This window comes from Hemicordylus capensis, chromosome 1 (genome assembly GCF_027244095.1).
Source record: "Hemicordylus capensis ecotype Gifberg chromosome 1, rHemCap1.1.pri, whole genome shotgun sequence".
Lineage (NCBI taxonomy): Eukaryota > Metazoa > Chordata > Lepidosauria > Squamata > Cordylidae > Hemicordylus > Hemicordylus capensis.
In genome coordinates this window covers 15,487,996-15,510,237 of record NC_069657.1, presented here as the reverse complement: position 1 = coordinate 15,510,237, position 22,242 = coordinate 15,487,996, and the positions used below count along the sequence as shown (strand labels likewise).

At 45.6% G+C, this 22,242-nt stretch overlaps 1 protein-coding gene across 3 annotated transcripts in view; it reads right to left on the bottom strand.

Moving 5' to 3' along the window:
• PPP1R36 (protein phosphatase 1 regulatory subunit 36) overlaps positions 1-22,242 on the bottom strand; it is a 67,220-nt gene that overhangs the window by 12,755 nt on the left and 32,223 nt on the right. The window lies entirely within an intron of this gene.

Sequence of the window (22,242 nt, the reverse complement as noted above, 5' to 3'; positions counted from 1 at the left end):
TGGTGCATTTAGGTATATAACTTCACTGCAGATTCTTACAGTGTGTAGCCCAGTTCAGTATTAACTGACTAGCTGCCACTCTCCAGGGTTTCAGACAAAGGTCTCAGCCCTACCTGGAAGTGCCAGGGATTCAACCTGGGGCCTTCTGTATGCAGAGTAGATTCTCTACCATTGAGCTATACCCTGTGTGGTGGAATATACACATGTAGCTACTGCATAATCATTATTTCTTGCACTTATACAGGGCCATAAGTGCAAGAATTTGTTTTAATGGCTGTTTTAATTATGTTATATTTGTTGTAAACTACCCAGAGACTCAAGTTTAGGAAGGTATACAAATATACAAAGATAGAAAGAATATATAACTACATGTGTAGATTTTATCACACATTGATGGGACAGGTAGTAGTAGAGCATCTACTCCAAAGAACAGCTTACACGTGCTTCTCAAAAGGCTTCCCATCCAGAGCCTCTGCTTCCACAGTAGAACTGTATCATCACGGGCCCACAGAGCATTCTCTAGACAAGGCTGTCAGGCATGAACCATGGGGCTAACAGCCTAATAGTCATGGTTGGTTTCCAACAATCTGGTTTGGTGAGCCAAGCAATGGCAAATGACAGCTGAGAGACCCAGTTTTAGGACAGGCTCAGCAGCAGAAAGCACAAATGATCCTGTACCAAGTGGTGTGTGTGTGTGTGTGTGTATGTGTGTGTGTGTGTGTGTGTGTGTGTGTGTGTACAGTGCAGCAGTTAAAATAGCAGATGAACAATACCCAATTTCTCATTTATATTTATTTATTCCATTTTTACACCACACCATACAAAGGCTCTGGGGTAACTGAGCTGACCCCATCCCTGTCCCAAGGCATGTCTGACGTATCAATGCCATTTTGGAGTTACTATTTGATACACCGTGAGATTGTTCTCATGACCAGCCTTATCCAGGTAGAGCAGCACTAGCCTGGGTAAGGCTGGTCATGAGAATCCCAACTATCCTCTGCTGGGTAGCCCAGGTTTTGTACCCAGGCTAAAAATGAGGGAGGAGGACATGTGTGTGCCCTTCTTCCGCATGACTTGGTCATGTGGAAGCCTGCAACCCAAGCTTTCATAGAGCTAGGCAGAAAGTGCACTCAGCAGCGTGGAAATCCCCCCAATGCACTGCACTCCTTGCGCAGTGCATTGTGGGATACTGGAGGACTTTCTCCTCCGGATTCCAGCTCTGCAGATCGCTGCTGTCTGCTCATGTGGGCACACGACTGGCGGGGGGGGGGGGCAGGATTTTTAGATTTCATAATTCATTTATTTAGCAGCATTTAGTTAGATGCAAGTCAGCAAGTCTTTTTTGAATGCGGAACTTTTGGAGAGAAACATTTTGATTGTGATCTACTTAAAGCAAGCTTTTATCCAAATCTATCTTCTTTATATATTTCTCTAAGGCATACCCAGCGCTAATCCCATGGGGGGATGGTGGCAGCGGCAGCAGCCGGCCAGTGGGAAAACAAAACACCAGCACTGGGAAGAAAATGGCAGGCAATGGCAGCGGGCAAGTGAAGCAGGGTGGGGGTGGGGGAACAGCAGCAGACAAGAGGCCAGGCTGGCTGACTGCCAGGTGGGGAAGAGAAGCAGCAGCAGGTGGATGGGTGGGCAGGAGAAGTCTGGCCGCCGAGGGAGAACGAACTGGGGCAGGGGTGAAATGGGGCTGAAGGGGGGGAGCAATAGGGAGGCCTGGGGACGCAGATGCTCTGCGCCAGGTCAGCTCGTTTGAAGTAAAGTATCTTGGCATAACTTGTATGTTGAATACCAATGATTTTTTAACAGCCTTTGATATTATTTTTGTACATAGGAACATAGAAGGTTGCCTTATACTGAGTCAGACCCTCGGCCCAGCTAGCTCAGTACTCACTACATTGACTGGCAGTGGCTCTCCAAGGCTTCAAGCAGGAATCTTGCCCAGCTCTTCCTGAAGTTTCCAGGGAGTGAACCTGGGGGCCTTCTCCATGCAAGCATGCAGATGCTCTTCTACTGAGCTATGGCCCCATCCCCTAAGGGGAATGTCTTACACCACTCACATGAGTCATCCATCCAAATGCAAAGCAAGGAAGACCCTGCTTAGCAAAGAGGTCAAGAAAAAGAAAGGAAAAAGAGCCTTTATTTCTGTCTGAGCTATCCTTTGGATAAACAAGTACCAAAGGGCTGATTCTGTTTGAGAGGGTTCCCTTAAATCAGGATAACGTATACGTTCTTAGTGTTGGAAGTGAAAGACTCTGCACTGTCTCATGTTTCAATGACAGAGGGGGACAGATTCAGAGGGCTAGAGGGGTCAAGACATTGGTCATCCCTTCTCTACTGCTCTGACACAATCCCTTTGATATATAGATTACTACTCTCAGGGACTTCCTGCCTGCCTGCCTCTTCCTTCCTCTTCCCCTCTCTTCTCCCTTGCAACACACACGCTCCTCTCTCTGCACCATGTGTGCACAGAGATGCAGACAGCACCTGTCTACATCCAGCTAGTTAGATAGATTAGAGATACTATCTTTCCACTTACTATCTAGAATGAAGCTCTCCAATAAAGACTCCTTATATTGATTTGAAACTATGAACTGGCTCCAAGTTTCTTTTACTCTCAGCATACCCGCATGCCTAGGCAGACTCCGCTGTGTTTTGCCTCTGTGCACTCTGCTGTAATAGAAGGAGATGTCCAGCCTTCTTTTGAAAAACTGTGTGCGCACTGCACATGCACCAGGTACTTCCGGTCCAAGGAGCAGACAGGGAGGCAGGGAGGTACGCTGCCACCCTGCTGGACTGGTTTGCAATGAAGCGCCAGTGGGGGGAAAGTGGAGGGAGGAATAAGTGCACCCTCCCCCGCACTTACAGTCAAACCCCGCCCCCTTCAAACCGGCAGAACCAGTGGTCATTCAAACCAGTTCAGAGGCCTAAAAAGGGCTACTCACATATAGTCACCCATCTAAATGCAAACCAAAGTGAATTCTGCTTAGCAAGGGGACAATTCCTGCTCGCCACCATAAGACTGGCTCTTCTCCCACAGACAAGACAAGTAGGGCCCTGCTGGATCAGACCAAAGGTCTGATAAGTGAGCAAAGAGCCCCTACTCACTGAGCAAAGAGGTTCCTTTTAAAGGAGAGATTCTCTTATATTTAGCAGGGGGAGAGCAACTGGTCCTATCCAAATCCAGCACAGCATCTCTCCAGTGGTTGTTGATGGTGTCTACTTTATGTTTATTTTTAGACTGAGTCCTTTTAGGACAGAGAACCATCTTATTTGTTATTTTTCTATGCAAACCGCTTTGAGAACTTTGTTGAAAAGAAGCATATAAATAACTGTAGTATTAGTAATAATCGGTCCATCCAGTCCAGCATCCTGTTTCACACAGTGGGGCGATTCACACGATTGCCATGGGTGGGCAGGGAGGGTGCAGGGGAAAGGCTGCTTTCACCTCACCTTCCTCCAAGACAACCAAGCAGGTCTCCTTTGGCGTGTGTCCCGCACGCCCACACGGACAGCCCTGCTCAGTGCAGCTCCATGAAGCACGGGGCAGGGTAGAGGGGTCTGGGGCTGGAACCTCTTGTTTCAGCCTCCAGGCATCCCTCAATGCAAGGCGCAGCACACAGCTAGAGGAGTCACATGATACCCGCTAGCTAGGTTAAGGGTGCAAGAGCACCCTTGACCTCAGGTTCATTAAGGGGAGTAGGTGGGCGGATCCCACCACTTCTCATGACCAGCCTAACCCTGCTTGGGGTGAGAACAGCCTCAGTGACTAGTCAGATGCCCCTAGGAAGTGGGCATGTAGGCAAACAGCCCTTTCCTACTTTGGCTCTCCAGCAACTGGCATTCAGAGGCATACTGCTTTGGAACCTGGAGGTAGCATACAACCATCTGAATTAGCAGCTACTGATAGGCCTGTCTTCCATCCATGCATTTCTTTAATCCTCTTTTAAAGTCATCTAAGCTGGCAACCATCACCACATATTAAGACAGCAAATTCCACAGATTCATAATATGCTGTGTGAACAAGCGTTTCCTTTTGCCTGTCCTGAATACCCTACAGCCAATGTAAGGAAGCATACAAATGTACCTAATTTGAACAGTGGGACTGGTGTGAAAGTGTTCAAATGTGCATCTTTGCAGGATCAAATTCAGGGGAAACTGGTTCTGTGGGTTTATAATTCAGAAGATGGCTATGCACAGTGCTGCCCGGCTACAACTGGTGCTGTAGAATCATAGAATAACTGAATTGGAGGGACCTTGGAGGTCTTCCAGTCCAACCCCCTCCCCAGTGCAGGAAACTGCTACTACATACCGTATTTTATGGACTATAAGACTCACTTTTTTCCTTGAAAAATATCCGCCAAAATTCAGGTGCGTCTTATATGTTTTAACAGTTTAATATGTTAAAACTCTGAAAAACTGGATTAAAATTAAGGTGCGTCTTATAGTCCGTAGCGTCTTATAGTCCGTAAAATACGGTACCTGACAGATGGCTGTTCAGCCTCTGTTTGAAAACCTCCAGCGAAGGAGAGCCCACCACTGTATGAGGAAGACTGTTCCGTTGTTGAATAGCTCCTACATGTCATGAATCCAGCTTCTTCCCCGCCCATCACTCCCCTGGATCACGTTTAAGTGTTTAAAATTTGACTTGGCCTTCCACCTCCAAAGATCAGAGGAAGACTATACACTTAATTGAACAAATGTGCATAGGGGTCTTAAAAGATTTAAAAGGTGGACAGTCTGAAGCATGGTGGGGGAAGAGACTTCAAAGCAACCTCTTGAATCCATTTGCTTGCTAGTACATCTTTCATAGGCATTACAAGGGCAGGGGAAATAGGCTCATCCTGCAGAAGAAAAAGCACAGCAAACTCTGTTTCATCTGTACAGATGAACACACCCTGCATTTTACATTAGCATTTCTGGTGCAGAAAATGCCTGGAACACATTTAGAATGTTTCAATATGAACAGTTGTGTGTATAAGCGGCACTCTGCAATCGCCCATGCGAATCACACATTTAGACGGGTGGTCCCTCCAATTAATTAGGTGATCCACTACAAGACTAGCTGGTTTATTAAAAGGTACCAGCCACAATTCACCCAAAGTTAAGTACTTCAGTGAGACTTTAAAAGCCCTCTTGCCCTGTTGTTCACCCAGTTAGGACCAATAACTGGGTGGGAAAAGTGCCCTCAAGTCCTGCTATGCTGCCTCATCATGGTGCAGGTGAGGGGGGTGTTCCTGGGAGGGATGAGCGAAGTACGCCGGGAGGTATACTCCCAGTAGGGTCACCCAAAGTGCAAAGGTCATCCCAGCTGCCCAGCTAAAGCGATTGATTGATTGATTGATTAAGTGCCGTCAAATCGGTGTCGACTCTTAGCGACCACATAGATAGATTCTCTCCAAGATCATCTGTCTTCAACTTGGCCTTTAAGGTCTCTCAGTGGTGCATTCATTGCTGTCGTAATCGAGTCCATTAATATGTTAAGGGATGCCAAAGGACAGATAGTAACTGATTCAGAGAAAATCAAACTGAGATGGAAGGAGTATACTGAAAATCTGTACAGCAGGGATGTCAACATCCAAGATACCTTAGAAGATATTCCTTACTTGCAAGAACCTGTAGTACAGGAAGATGAAGCTAGATCAGCACTCTGGTCATTATCAAGTCAGAAGGCTACAGCAATTGATGGAATAGCTACGGAAATATGGCAGGCAACAGAAGAAGAATCAGTCAAGGCTCTAACCAAACTATGCCAGCAAATCTGGAGAACGTCAAAATGGCCAACAGATTGGATGAGGTCAGCCTACATACCCATACCAAAGAAAGGAGACTTAACAGATTGCACAAACCATCACACAATATCCTTAATTTCACATGCTATCAAAATAATGCTCAGGATCATCCAACGCAGATTAGAGCCCCACGTGGAAAAGGAAATGCCAGATGTTCAAGTTGGTTTCAGAAAAAGCTGAGGAACAAGAGACATCATTGCTGATGCATGCTGGATAACTGAGAAAGCCAAAGAATACCAGAAAGAAGTCAATATATGCTTTATTGACTACAGAAAAGCCTTTGATTGCATCGACCATATCAAGTTGTGGAATATCCTTAGGGAAATGGGCATCCAAGAACATCTCACTATTCTCATGAGAAACCTATACACAGGACAGGAAGCCACAGTCCAGACAGAACATGGTGAAACAGACTGGTTCCAGATCAGCAAAGGAATAAGACAAGGCTGTATACTTTCTCCTTCTTTATTCAATTTATATGCTGAACATAAACTGAGATAAGCTGGAAAGGAAGAAGATGAGCATGATTTTAAAGTTGGAGGAAGAAACATCAATAACCTTTGCTACGCTGATGACACCACTCTGATAGCTGAGAACGCGGGTGATCTGCAAGCTCTAGTAATGAAAGTCAAGGAGTACCGTGAAAAAATGGGGCTATGACTATGTCAAGAAGACTAAACTAATGGCAACAGGTACAGCAACCAGCCTCAGAATTGATACTGAAGACATTGAAGGGTTAGATAGCTTCTGCCTTTTAGGATCGACCATTAACAGTAAATGATCCAGCAGTCAAGAAATACACCGCAGACTAGCACTTAGTAGGGTTGCAATGAAGACCTTGGGAAGGATATTTAGATGCTGTGATGTGTCTACACCTACAAAGATTAGGATTGTTTGGACAATGGTTTTTCCCATGACACCCTATGGATGCAAAAGCTGGACTTTGAAGAAACAAGATAGAAAAAGCATGGACGCTTCTGAACTTTGGTGCTGGAGAAGACATTTGAGGATACCATGGACAGCCAGAAAAACAAACTAATGGATCATAGCACAAATCAATCCAGAACTTTAACTTGAGGCACAAATGACCAGGCTCAAACTATCATACTTTGGATACATTATGTGAAAACCCAGCTCCCTCGAGAAGTCCATAATGCTGGGAAACGTTGAAGGAAAGAGAAGCAGCAATGAATGCACCACTGAGAGACCTTAAAGGCCAAGCTGAAGACAGATCATCCTGGAAAGAATCTAACTACGTGGTCGCTAAGAGTTGACAGCACTTAATCAATCAATCAATCAATCAATCAATCAATCAAGGACCAATATGGCTGGCTGCTGCCACCATATTGGTCCTACTACAAATATTTTCAAACCATTTTTCAACAAAAGTTCTCAAAATGGTTCATATGGGAAAGTATATAACAAATAAGATGGTTCACTGTCCCCAAAGGGCTCACAGTCTAAAAAGAAACATAAGGTAGATACCCGCAACAACCACCAGAAGGATGCTGTGCTGGTGTTGGATAAGGACAGTCACTTTCCCCCAGCTGTTCTGTTCTCTCATCCTAAAAAATTCTACAAGGATAGGAATAGGAAATTGTTTCTGCCTCCAAACCCTAGAGGGTTTTTTAAAAAGAGGCTTTGCACTCTTTGCACTTCTGCTGTAGGTTCTGGACCAAGGAACTGTGGTCTCATCATTCCACCTCCCCTAACACAATGCATTCCAATGACTTTTATAACCAAGACAAAATGCTAGTGGGTAAGATTCCTCGGCCCAAATAAAACCAAGATGTTTGCTTTGGAAGGGATGGCTTTCAGTTTAGAGCTCTCTCTTGCTAAAAAGCTGGAGGGTTCATGAAGAGACAAGCCAATGCGGAAGATGTCAAAGGAGGGTTGAAGGATGATCAAGCCTGAGCACGATAAGTTTTTTGCAGAGCATTCAAACAGTCAAGAAGCATTAGTGTACAGACTTGGATCACTGAGCTCTGTGACCTGACTTGCATCTAAGGAGGAAATAATTCTCAGAAAGGATGCATTCCTTGGGTGTGGTGTTAAGTCATGTCATGAGTCCTAGTGTGCTTAGTTTGTAGAGGGTAAGGGGCTTTTCCCTCTCCCCTGCTGTGATCCCAATCAAAACCATGGCCCCTAGGAATGTGTTATTTATACATGAAAACAAGCTCCCATTGGCTTCAATAAAAGTTTCTTTCTTGTATAAATAGTGTGTGCAGGGCAGAGGAATCTGGATCAGGAGCACAAGAAGAGATTGGGTTAAAGCTCTCCTGGGATTGTGCCCCCCAGGAGCTCTCTTAACTATTATTTATTTATATAACAAAATCCATGTACATGGTGCTTTACAAAGAATGAGAGGACAGGTTCTTGCCCCAAGGGACTTGCAATCTAGTAAGATGCTATAGTCTAGATAAAGACATAAGGGAGACAACAGAGGGGAAGGGTATGCAGTTTTTTCAGTTAAACATACAGTACTTAAACTTAGTTACAGTGGAGTCATGCCTGTATATTTACACAGCTTGCAATCAATTTTTTGTTAGAAACATTGCTCTAAAGAGCTCTTTATTTGTTTTTAGACTACTTTCCGCATGGCAAATACTCTTATGAGATCTCCTTGCTTCCGTGTGCGTGTGCGTGTCTCCCCTAATAACTCCACAGTATTTGTCCCAATTTGCATCAAATCTGGTACAGATGTTGTACCACATAGGAACACTTGAACAGTGTGGTTTATGGTGACCTCTATCAAGATGGTGGCCACATGGAGAGCAGGCGCATTAATTCATACCTGAACTGCTTGTTAGAAATGTTGCAGCAAGCATCTTTCCTTCCTCTCACATGCAGGAGGGAACGCCTCTTAAGAAGGCATTTGAGATCTCCAGTTCTTTGGAAGCACTTGTATTAAAAGTAATTAAACCATTTCAAAAATTGCTGACAACCGGGACACTGCTTTAGTTGATCTAAATGCTTTCAATCAATTAATTTAACCAATTAATTGACTGAACACTGCAATTACTAGAGATCTTGGGCAAAACTAGGGCTCTTTGCTGGGGGTGGGGAGAGTCAAGTTCTCATATTGTACTTGTATTTCCCCACTGTGTAGCTAATAGGAACTCTGAAGGGGATTTAACTTAGGGAAAGACCTGTAACCATGGAGGGCAAGAGTGGGCCTGGCTCCCTTAAAAATTTCCCTGACCCAGCCTAATTTTCTTTTTACAAATAAATAGTTTTAGTTAACTGAATGCTGTTTTGCACTTAGGAATGACGAGGGCCCGGCTTCCCTTCCCACAAATGTTTAGGTTGGCTAAGAGCCTGGAAAAGAGTGCAGGATGAATTATTTAATCCCCTCTCCCATGACTGGGGGACCAGTCCAAATCTGGGACTCCCGTGTTTGTTTTTAAGCCACAGGATATAAAGATTGTCAGTCACAAATCTCCCATGCCGTGTCTAGTTTGGCCCGCCCAGTTATTTGCATAGGACACTTCACATTGTTGCTAGAACACTTCACAGGAGGCAGTCTCCACATGCTGTGTATGTGAGGTTTGAAGTATGAAAATCTAGTTTTTATCTGCAGAGGAGTTGTCAGTGCAGATCAACAGAATTCCTGGAGACTGCCACATTTGGGTGTGCTCCTTTGCACCAGAATGAGGCTTAAAACCAGACAAGCTGGGTCAGTTTCCTGGTGGATGTGATTCGGGATAGCCCATGAAGCCAGCTTCAGAATTGGTTGGGAAAGGAAAGATTAAGGACCTTGCAGGGGTGTAGCTATAATTGAGCGGGTTCAAAAAGAAACCAGGCCCCCCAGCTCCTGAAGACTCCCCCCCCCGCTCCATCCCTCCTTATTTTCTTCATTATCTCCCTCACTCTGAGGGGCCACCGGGGAGAGGGGTGAACATGGCCAAGCCCCCTCTCCCATCGCTACGCCCCTGGGACCTTGTTATCTTTCAGGTCAAGAATACTGCCTGACATCTAAAGGACTAGATTTCAATAGGACTACTCAGGGTACAGTGATTTAGTCTGGATGTGAGCCACTAAGGGCAGTTTCTCAAACTCTAGCGCTGAGGAAAGGGTGTCTGTTTTGGCTTCCTGTTTTTAACTATTCTTTCTTTTTCATCAGTCAAATTGTGGGAGTCAGGCTCTTCCTCCCCACCCCACAACATCATCAGTCTTCCGCTTCTTTACCCACAACCAGTGCCAGATTAGGACATGATGAGACACTAAACTATGGCAAGCTTAAAAGACCCTATAGCATAACAAAATGGGTCAGAAGTCCCATCCCAGCATACCACGCCCCTCACCCCCCCACTACCACCACGCTGCTCACAGCTACAGCAGCATTGGCCTACAGAGGCCAATGTTGCCATGACGACAGGGCCTGGTCTAAACCAGGTCCTGGTCTAATAACATCCTATATAATAAAGCCCTAGCGTGTGCGCCAGTGTCTCTGGTGTCTGCGTCCGTGTCTCCCTCGGCTGTTCTGGGCATGTGCGGAGCACATGCCCAGAACACGCCGAGGAAGACATGACCGCAGGCACCAAGCAGCTATGTTGGCCGGGAGGAGGAGAAGCGGTGGGCCGAGGAGAAGCGGCCGCCGCCGAAGCCGGGCAAGGAGAGGAGGCGGCGGAGGAGCCACGGCCTTGACCACAGGATGCGGTGCAGCCGAGGCGGCAGCTGAGGCGGCAGCTGAGGCAGCGGCGGAGCCGCGGCCGAGGCCAGAAGACACGGAACGGCCGAGGCGGTGGGGGGCCAGGCGGCGGCGGAGCCGCGGCCTTGGCCAGAGGAGGGGAATGACTTCCTGGGCCACGAAATGCTTCTTCTTGGTCTTGGTTTTGCTCGCCATAATGGACACGATGTTGCCTGGGGCCACCATGGAAGCCCAAGAGGAAGAGCAGCCACAGCCGCCGTGAAGGAGAAAGAAGCGAGGACCGAAGGGAGGGGACTGCGAGGCTCAGCAGCAGCCCAGACCCTCTGCGGGCGAGAGAGGAGGGGCCAGCGGCAGAGCCAGGCAGGCGGCAAGACGGAGCGCGGCGGTGGGATGAGCGGCAGGCGCTAGCGCGGCTGCGGCAGGAGCAAGGAGGAGGAGGCGGGCAGGTCCCTGGCGCTGCTGCAATTGCCGCCTGTCCTGCTGGTGCCGCAGCTGGTGCCGCCGCAGGACGATGCCAAGCACATCCTGGCCTGGCCGCCGTCGCTGCTGCCGCCGTCGACTAAAAGCCCCCCCCTGCACAGGCCCCGCCTCCCCCCTGCTCCCTTGGCCCCGCCCATCCTGGCACACTCGGAGTGCTCCGCCTCCCTCAAGCAGCAGCATCGGGCCCAGCAGGGAGCTGCTGCCAGGCAAGAAGAACAAGCAAAGCGGAGCTCTTTGCTTTTATGAGTGTGCGCGCCACTTCTGGGCATGCGCTTTGCAGGAAGTGAAGGGTTCCTGCTTTCCCTTCTGCCCTTCTTTTGCTGGGGGTCATGTCCAATTCAGGTCAACTCCCTCCCAGCACCGCCCAGGGAGCAGCCCCCCCCCCACTGAAAGTTATTTGCGGGAGGGCGGAGAAGGCTACTAGCGCCCGTTAATTTAACGGGCTGAAAAATATTAGTTTCAGTATAACTTAGTTATTTCTGCACAGATTTATAAACTCATTGTGATAAATAACTGTGAAGTCATATAAGTATTTTTTTTGTCTTAAAGTGTTCCATCAAGTCGATTTCAACTCCTGGCGCCCACAGAGCCCTGTGGTTTTCTTTGGTAGAATACAGGAGGAGTTTACCATTGCTTCCTCCTGCACAGTATGAGATGATGCCTTTCAGCACCTTCCTATATCGCTGCTGCCCAATACCGAATCTACCAGCAGGGATTCGAACCAGCAACCTTCTGCTTGTTAGTCAAGCATTTTTAGGAGAATGATAATGTCTGTTCAAGTTCTTCCCCATTCTCCTTTATTTTTCAGCCAGTTATCTAATTGAAATTTAGTTATGCTTTGCTATTCAGAGGCCCTAAACTCCAGCTTAATTAGCTTGCACCTAAACCAGGCACTGCCCACACTACTGGGTCCCAGCCTGAGCTAAGATGGCTGAGACACCAGGGCTGCCTCCACCATTTTCTTGTTTATTTTTAAAGAGAAGATAGAGCAGGACAAAGAGGGCCAGAGACGCATACTTTTAAAAGATTAAAATGGGATCCCATGTTGGAGCATGAGGTTAAAGCAGAGCTCATAGTGAGGCCTGTGCCCACCCAGAGACATTACAAACACCCTCCCTGAATTTTTAGGTTCATTTTAAACTGTCTAGAGCAGAGATTCTCACAAGTGGGTCTCCAGATGTGATTGGACTACAATGCCCATCATTCCCCACAACAATAACTGAGGTATGGGAGTGACGGGTGCTGTAGTCCAACTACATCTGGGTACCCAAGTTCAGGACATGCACTAGACAGGATTCTTCCCAGTTGCTCACCAAGAAGTAATACAATTGCAGTAAATGGATGTAACTATATTAGGCTCATGAGTCCTGCTCTATTATGAATGCGAGTTCTGCCCCATTATTAATACAATGAATATTTATATACAACTTTTCAACAAAAGTTCCCAAAGCAGTTTGATTGATTGATTGATTTGCTGTCAAGTCGATGTCGACTCTTAGCAACCCCATAGATAGATTCTCTCCAGGATGATCTGTCTTCAACTTGGCCTTTAAGGTCATAATCAAGTCCGTCCACCTTACAGCTGGCTGTCCTCTTCTTCTCTTTCCTTCAGCGTTTCCCAGCATTATGGACTTCTCAAGGGATCTGGATCTTCGCATAATGTGTCTGAAGTATGATAGTTTGAACTGGTCATTTGTGCCTCAAGCGAAAATTCTGGATTGATTTGTTCTATGATCCATTTGTTTGTTTTCCTGGCTGTCCATGGTATCCTCAAATGTTTTCTCCAGCACCAAAGTTCAAAAGCGTCAACGCTTTTTCTGTCTTGCTTCTTCAAAGTCCAGCTTTTGCATCCATAGAGTGTCACAGGGAAATTCTAATCTTCATAGGTGTAGACATGGCATCTAAATATCCTTTCCAAGGCCCTCATTGTAACCCTACCAAGTGCTAGTCTGCGGCGTATTTCTTGACTGCTGGATCCTTTACTGTTGAGGGTTCAATCTTAAAAGGCAGAAGCTATCCACCACTTCAATGTCATCGTCAGTTCTGAGGCTGGTTGCTGTACCTGATTTCATTAGTTTAGCCTTCTTGACATTTAGTTGTAGTCCCATTTTTTCACTCTGCTCCTTGACTTTCATTACTAGAGCTTGCAGATCATCCACATTCTCAGCTATCAGAGTGGTGTCATCAGCGTAGTGCAGGTTATTGATGTTTCTTCCTGCACTTTAAAACCATGCTCAAACCAAGCAGTTTACACAGATATAAATAAATCAATAAAATGGCTCCCTGTCTTACAATCTCAAAAAGAAACATAAGATAGACACCAGCAACAGCCACCGGAGAGATGCTGTGCTGGGAATGGGTAGGGCCATTGCTCCCCCGCTGCTAAATGGGTAGGGCCATTGCTCCCCCGCTGCTAAATAAAGAGAATCACCACTTTTAAAAGGTGTCTCTTTGCTCAGTTAACGGGATTTTGCTCAGTTTGCAGAAGGCTATTAGGCCTCTTCACCACAAAAGTTCTGATTTACAAGCCTGAGTAAAAGGCAAGTCTGGGAACTAAAAATGTTAGGACCATTGTTTTATAACAAAGAGAGGATTGCCAGATTTTTACTACTCATTGTGCTTGTACCTCTAATAGTATCATGATCTGTAGCCAGATTAGCAAGTGAGAATAATTATCTGCATGCTGTGCAAAATTTCATCTGCAGAACAAAAATCTGTTAGAAGCACAGAAGCAGGCTCAGCTGATATTTTCTCATCCGCAGGCAACCATACATCTTTCTTTAGTTGCTCATATAAGCTCAATCAAACATTTTGGAGTATGTAGGAAGTCTCCCTTAACAATCTTAATTTGGCTAAATTTGTGTATTCCGTGTATGCAGCTGCAAGAACACAATGGATTTTTCCTCCTTTTATGTAAAATGCCCTGAAGGAAACTGGCATGATGAAGTATTATATAACCTCTCTCAAAGCCAGGCATGTCCAGTTCCTTCCTCAGTGTTTGAGGCACAAATGAACTAAGGGAGAAATCTTAAAAAGCAAACAAACCAGGATCTACAAAACTGTAGACTCTTTTTAAAGTGGACAACCATATAGACAGCTGCATGCATGGACTGGGCCTCTGTTAGACCACTGGTCCATCTTGCCCAGTGTTATACTGATAAGATAAAATGTATATCCTATCTTGCTTTAACAGAAGTCTAAAGCCCCATTCAGATATTATGTTGAACAGTCGTACGAGTGTACAGAGTACACAGGTGCATTTATTCACACAGGTACAGTTATTAACACATTATGTTGAACACAAGTACAGCAGTACACTCTTCCTATCTGTACCATGCATTTGAGGGGGCTGTACAGATATCTATACACTCATAGAACATATCTGATTAGGGCTTAAGTGGCTGCCCAGGTGGTCTTCATTGCAGGCATTGACCAGATGCAGACCTGGTGTGGCTTCAGACCATACTCTGAGACCAAACAATACTGTTTACACTGAAAGGCAGGCAGGAGCTCTTCCAGGCCACACAAGGAAACCCTGTTGACCTGAGATCCTTTAACCAGGTGCCCAAATTGCATGTGACTGAGATTGGCTAGGGAAAACAGCTGGGGCTGCAGGGAGAGGAGGTTTAGACACAGACACAACCCTCACCACACCTGCCACTCTCCCTCAATCACTACTTTAAATACAAGTCTTTCCTCTTAACGAGTAAAGTTGGGAGCAGGGCACAATTTAAGGCCCGTGGGGTATACCCAGGGGTGTAGCTATAATTGAAGGGGGGGGATCACAAATGACCCTAGACCCACAAGTGGGGGGTGGGGGCACTGGCCTGGGGAAAGCATTATTCCCTCCCACCTCCTGACTCAGTGTCAAGCTGCTGGCTCCTAAATGGAGTGTGGGGAGTATGTGATATAATTTGCATAGGAGCAAATTAACTGGTAGAGCACATCCTTCTACTGCATGCAAAACATGTGCAGCACATGTTTTGCATGCAGTAGAAGGTCCCAGGTTCAGCCTTGCCCTCTGGCATCTCCAGAAAGAACTGGAGAAGACCTCTGTCTGAAATGCAGGACAGCTGCTATCAGAGTATATACTGAACTAGATACAATATTGTACTGAACTAGATGGACCAATGATCTGACTCAGTAGAATGCAGCTTCCCCTGACATACAGAGGGAATGCCTCTTCTAAGGTGGCACCTCCTATGACATATACTTCTAACAAGTAGTTCTAAGTAGAACTAATGGAGTTTACTTTATGCTTCTTAATGGGGACTCTAAACTAGGACCCTCCACTGTGTACTGTGACTTTTATTTCCATCTTACTGTCAGCATATGGGTTACAAAGGGGTGTTGTTTGAAGAGCGCAGTCACTCAAAGTATGGACAGAACAGTAAAAATATAGCCACCAGGGTCTCCTATGGTCCCTTCCCATATGCTTTTAACTTAATTTGTTATCAGACCATAAACACAGAAGTTGTTAGACAGGTGCATACAAACATAATGCCCTCAAAAGCCTTCTTTCCTTTGGAAAGGGGCTAAAAAGAAGAATGCATGTTTTGTTTTTTCCTCAGAAAGTATTTAGGCATATCCAAATGTAAGTAAATATAATTGTTAATCAGTCAACACTTGTTAATGGACTAAGATTTCTTTAATCATTCAAGCAACAGTGCAGATAAAGATGGAAGAATTAGAAACAATATACTTGCAAAGCATGTACTTCTCTCCTTTGGGGTAGCAACGGCCGTTCCCCTTGCCCAAGCACCTGGTATTTCACATTTCCGGACTTGTACTAGGACTGTTAATCAAAGACTGTTCACATGGTTTGTGGAGCTTGGAGATTATGGTTTTCCTCAGAAATTTTCTGAGAACTCTGAGCTTCTGAGGATTTTCCCCTCACTAGATCCCCAGGCAGACATTTTACTTCCTCTGATAATTTTCTCTCAGAACTGCAGTTTTCTGTGTTGTTTTCTGTGAAAGCTCAAAACCTCTCTTTGCACCCAGAGCAACAAGAAAACAAATCAGCAAACACCCTTTCATTGCCAAACCTTCGTTCCTGTGCCTCTGTCAGCTGCATAGCAAGCGGAAATCTAAGCAATTCCACTTTCCCAGGCACAGCAATACAGTGATGAGGAAACCGGCAACTCTGGATTTTTGCCTAATGTGCACCTGTTAAGGTGCAGAGAACCAAACCTTATTTCTACTTTGCAACTGAGAAGTCAGGGTGTGTGTGTGGCAAAGGAATACTTGGAATTCATTATTCAAAGCAAGGCTTTCCTTCCAGTCACAGAACAATTTTGCTCATGCTGGATCTAGCATGTGCAGCATTTTGGGCTGGATTTGAGGGACTGTACTCAAGCGAGGATTAACAACTGGGCTGCGGCTCTCCCTGCCTAATCAACAAAAAAGGAAGCATAACTCCCCAACCGCAAGCAAAGAGGAGGGCTGACACAATGCTGCTGAACCTGCAGCTACACAACACCCACAGGTGACAGGGCCCCACCCAAGATTGCATCCATTTTGCTTTAAAAGCACACGGTACATAAGATGCCTGCCGGATCAGGCCCAAAGCCTATCTAGTCCAGCATCCTTTTTCACACACTGGCTCACCAGATGCCTCTGGGAAGCCCACAGGCAAGAGGTGAGGACATGCCTTCTCTCCTGCTATTACTCCCCTGCAACTGGTATTTAGAGGCATCCTGCCACCAGACTAGCAGCCATTGCTAGACCTATCCTCCATGAATTTGTCTAAGCCCTTTTTAAAGCCATCCAAGTTATTGGCTGTCACCACATATCATGGCAGGGAATTCCATAGGTCAATTATGCGTTGTGTGAAAAACTACATCCTTTTGATGGTTCTAAATCTCCTGGCCTTCAGTTTCCTGGGATGACCCCTGGTTCTAGGATTGTGAGAGAAGAAGAAAAACTTCACTCTGTCCACTCTCTCTACTCCATGCATAATTATATACATCTCTATCAAGTCTCCCTCTAGTCACCTCCTTTCCAAACTAAAAAGCCCAAAATGCTGTAGCCTGGCCTCATAAGGCTTTTTCGTGCCCCTTCTGTGGTTATATCAGGTAGGTTCTTTAGTTTTTATAATTCTCAATGTTTAGCTTTAAAAAAAGTTTAATTTGGAATTTAATACTGATTGTGGTTTTTAACCTGAGTTTTAACTTGTTTACTTAATTTAGTTAATTTTATTGCTTTTATTGTATACTAGCTGACTCCGCACAGAGCATCTGTCTGCTCTTTGGGGCTGGCGGTTATCTCTCCCCCGCCCACACATACACACCTTCTGCCCCAGTCTCCGCTTCTGGGCTCAGCTGCCTCTCCTCCCCACCGCCACTTCTGCTCCCGCACTTTCTTTCCCCCCTCCTGGGCCTTGCCTCCATGTCCAGGCCAAACCCTCCGCCATGGTGACCAATCCTCCTGGGTGCGCCTCAGCCAATCAGGTGCGTCCGCCGCCCAGCCAATCAGCTGGGCACTGGGACGCACATTCCAAGGCACACCCAGGATAATTATATATAGAGATTTTATCTACTGTGTTGTTGTGAGCTGCCCCATGGAGTAGTGCATTGGAGGGGCAGGGTATAAATAAATAAAGAAAGAAAGAAAGAAAGAAAGAAAGAAATGTATGTATGTATGTATGTATGTATGTATGTATGTATATAATAAACCTCTGCAGAAAGCATGCTGGTTCTCCTTCAGCAAGGCCGGTTTTTCTATATGTTTAACTATTTTGTCCTTATGTATGCTTTCCATCAATCTAACCAGCCTGTAGTTGCCTGGATCTCCCAGGATCCCTCTTTGAAAATCGGAGTTACATTGGTTATTTTCCTGTCCTCTGGTACAGACCTGACTGTAGGGGAAAGTTGCCCAGGAGATCAGCAAGTTTGCTAGGAGCAATTGCTAGCAGCAATTTCACATATGAGTTCCTTCAGAACTCTTGGGTGGATGCCATCTGGTCCTGCCGATTTGTTAATTTTTAATTTGTGAAGGCAAACCTTGCTTCAACCCATACTGTACCACAGTGTGGGAAGCTGTCTCCACCATTATTGCTAACTCCTAATGGAGGATGAGGCAAGGTATCTTTCAGTACTCACATGGCCTTCTCTGTTGCTGCCCCTGGACTTTGGAATGTGCTTCCTGTTGAAATAAGAGCCTCCCATTCTCTGGCAACTTTCTAAAAGGTGCTAAAGATACATTTATCCACCCAGGCTTTTAATTAGATTAATTGTTTAAATTTTAATGCGGGTTTTGAATGATTTTAATTGTTTAATTGATTTAGTTTTTATTTTAACTGTTAATTGATTTAAATTGTTTTTGTTTGTTGTAAACTGCTGAACCATTTTTGGAAGGGTGGTATATAAAGCAAATAAGTAATATAATACAATACAATACAATACAATACAATACAATACAAGAAGAAGGCCTATAGAACTGCCTTGTGCCAAGTCAGACCGTGTTGTCTGCTCTGGTAGTGGCTCTCCTGCCTCTCTGGAAGGGGTCTTTTTCTACCTGATATTCTTTTCATGAGGATGCACAGAATTTAAACCTGGAATCTTACATACACAGTTCATGCACGCAGCACACTTCCCCATGGTGACAGCGGCATGCTTCCCCGGCAGCAGTGCACTCCCCCCACCCTAGTCAAGGCATGCTTCACACGGTGTGCTACTGGGGATGGGCAGCATGCAGGCGTAGAAGTGGAACCCCGCAGCGCTAGTGAAGCCTTCAACACTCCCGCGCTTACTTCAGGGTGTGCATGTGCTCGCTCACTCTCTCCTTCGCTCCCCATGCCCCACACACATGCAGCAGCCCCAGTAGTGGCTAATTACCAGGGTGGAGGAGTCGAGCGAGGCAGCCCTAGGGAAGCTTGAGATGGCCTTGGAGACAGGAGCCTGCAGGTTCTTGGAACCCATGCGCTCAATTATAGCTCTATCCCTGAGAGAGAAATAGTGTGTAATTCCAGGCAGTAACTAGCAGCAAAGGCAAGCAGGTGCTCTTCTCTCCACCTTCCTTGCTAGGCTTCTCTCCCCTTTCCCTTCATCCCATACTCCCTGTTTGTGTCTCGCATAGCCCCAGGAAAACACGTACCACATGTTGAGAGACTATGCTATAAATTTTGTTTGCTTAACATATTCTCTGTTAGATTTTATTACAGCCTTAAGCCAACCAGGAAGAAAACAGTAGGAAAACATACAGCAGCACAATAAATATCAATGAGAATATCAAAAATATAGAAACAAACATGCAGATAAAACTAAAGTACATTATAAAAAGCCATGGCGGGATGTCTGTCTCATAGCCCCATAAATGAACCTAGCCACTATCCTGGTGACTTCATTAGTGACATATTCTCTGTCCCTCTTTGTGGCCCTCAGAAATTCAACAAGCAGAGGAGAATGGATGTCTACATGGGATCTTGCAACTCCTTACTGCTTCCTTTCATAGGATGACCCAGATGCAGAGGCGGATTAACGTAGTAGCAAATGTAGCATTTGCTACGGGCCCCGTGTTTTTGAGGGCCCCGCATGCCCGGCTTCCAACTGGGAATTAAAGTTAAAACTTTACCTGTTTTATTTGGTCCATATTAGATCAAATATCCCTTTTCTGCTAAATGTGCCTTTTAAGAGAAGGCCCAGCACAGCATCTGTCCAGTGGCTGTTGCTGGTGCCTACCACATTTTTCTTTTTAGAGTGTGAGCCCTTCGAAGACAGAGAAGCATCTATCCACTCTTTATTTTCCTGTGTAAACCACTTTGATAATTTTGATTGGAAAACGGTATATAAATGTTCACTGTTGTTGTAGTAAGTGTGAGTTTGTGGCTTGGTCTCCCATACTCCAAAATATATCAAATGAAAAAAATTGCATTACTTTACTATGCAAGTAAATAATTTACCTTTTAATATTTATGTGCATTTTAAAAAAAAATTAGGGCCCCTTTATAACATATGCTACAGGCCCCGCACTGGCTTAATCCGGCCCTGCCCAGATTTAAAACCAGACAGGAGTCCTGTACTTTAATAGTGGTGTAGAAGAACTTCAACAGCCACTTGCCTGGGGAATTAAGGCAAACCTCTTGGTAAAGGTTTGCCTTCATTCCCCAGACATGTAAGGACAAAGGCCACTGGGAGATTGCCTCCTCTGCTTCGGAGGGGACAATCTGCCTGTCCCCAGCTATCAGCCAGAGAACAGAAGCAGCTGCACTAAGTTTGCTTTCCTCCTCTTAGCCAAAAATACTCCTTTGTTCCAGCTATTAACTGCTCTGAGACTGCAGAATGGAAGGGAAGCACTCACTGGCCAGAGTATTAAGAACTGCTGGTGTATACAAGAGGACCTCATTATTTGCGGATCCAGAATCCATGGTTTCGCAAATCCACAGTGGGGTAATTGGCACCCGACCTTGGTATACACGAGGGAGAAAATGGCACAAAAAGGGTTATATCTGTGTATCTGCAGATCAGGGGTGACCAGAAATGACCTCAAATATCATTTCCGGCTGCCATTTTGAGCACCAGAGCCATTTTGTGGCTCATTCTTTTAAAAGAACTGCTTAAAAATCACAATTTTCTGTCAAAAAATGGTGGAATGGAGACTTTGGGGGGCATTGCTGGAATGCCAGGGTCTTACAGAGCATGGTAGGACACTTTATTTGGGTTTGTTTCATGTTTTTTTACCCGGTTTTGGCCATTTCCCTGCCCTTTGGAACCTAACCCACACAATCCCATTGACTTAATATCTCAGTATTTAAGGTTTTGGTATCCACAGCACTAGCTGAGAACAGAACCCCCATGAATACTGAGGTCCTCCTGAATATGCATGGGGGATTTATTTATTTTTTGCATCATTATTATATTTTTCTTTTGGAAGTTGCCTTGAAGATCATTCAGTTGAAAAGCAACGTATCCATCTTCAAAGTAAATACAAATAAAATAAACAGAAGGAATTTGAGTCGGTGCATGAGAACAAAGCTATGGATGCTAATCTCTCTTCTATACAGTTTTAAGAAGTATGGTCCTGCTCTGCAACTGGTCATCCCTTTCTTTTTACAACATTCCTCCTTTCTATCACTCTGCCACCACTTTTTATGTCTGCCGTCTTTCCACACCTCTCTCCCCTACTCCTCCTCTCTGCATCTTTAGGGACCTGGCCTACCCCCAGCCACATGGCCTTCCTTGTCCTTAGTTCACCCTGAACTCATATTTCCTGGATGGCTGGTTTCGTTGTGGGCGTGTGGGGGACAAAAGGCATGTGTATACATTAATAAGCAGCTCAGGTCAGAGCATGTCTGAACCAGGAACTTCTTTTGTTTCTGGTTTAGCACAGCACAAAGCTAAAAATGTGGGAAGAAAATAAAATGGTGTTATTTTATGAGCACATATATGAAGCTGCCTTGTACAGAGTCCCTCACAGATCACCGGTCCATCCAGCTCAGTACTATCCTGGTCTGCTCAGCTTAGGCCCCCCATCTGTTTTTGGACGACAACTGCCATAATCCCCAGCCACAGTGGCCAATAGCCAGGGATTATGGGAGCTGTAGGCCAACAACTGATGAAGGGCCAAAGTTGAGCAGCCCTCGTCTATGGTGACTGGCACCAGCTCTTGGGGGCTTCAGACAGACTTCAAGATACCAGAAATTTAAATGGGGACCTTCTACGTGCAAAGCCTGAGCTATGCCCCTCTCCATCCACAGACTACTGAGAACCAGCACAAATTGCATACAGGTGCCTCTTTGTTTTTAAGAGATTAGACACCCTCCACAAACACAGACACACACACCCTTGATGCCAGAGGTTGGCAGTGGGTCTTTCCAGCATGGCAATAAACTACAGGATTTTCAAAGCTTTTACACAAGCTACAAGCACAATCCTTCTCCCTGCAGACATACAGAAGCAAGCTTCCATGCTACTTCCAACTACAATCTTACCCTCTCTACACATGCTGAGCTGGGACCTCACACAATTTTCACAGTGCCACCTGCTGGCCAGCTCTTGCGTTCTGACAAGGACCCACCCATTTCCCCCGTCGCCACAAAATACTAATGAAAAAGGGTGGGTTCTTCTCAGAATGCAAGAGTTGGCCAGCAGGAGGAGCTGAGAAAATCATGCAAAGTCCCAACTCAGCATGTGCAGAGATGATACGATTGTGCCAAAGAGTAGCATGGAAGCTTGCTGCAGTACATAAGAACAGCCCTGCTGGATCAGGCCCAAGGAAGCCCATCTAGTCCAGCATCCTGTTTCACACAGTGGCCAACCAGATGCCGCTGGAAGCCACAGGCAGGAGTTGAGGGTGTGCCCTCTCTCCTGCAAT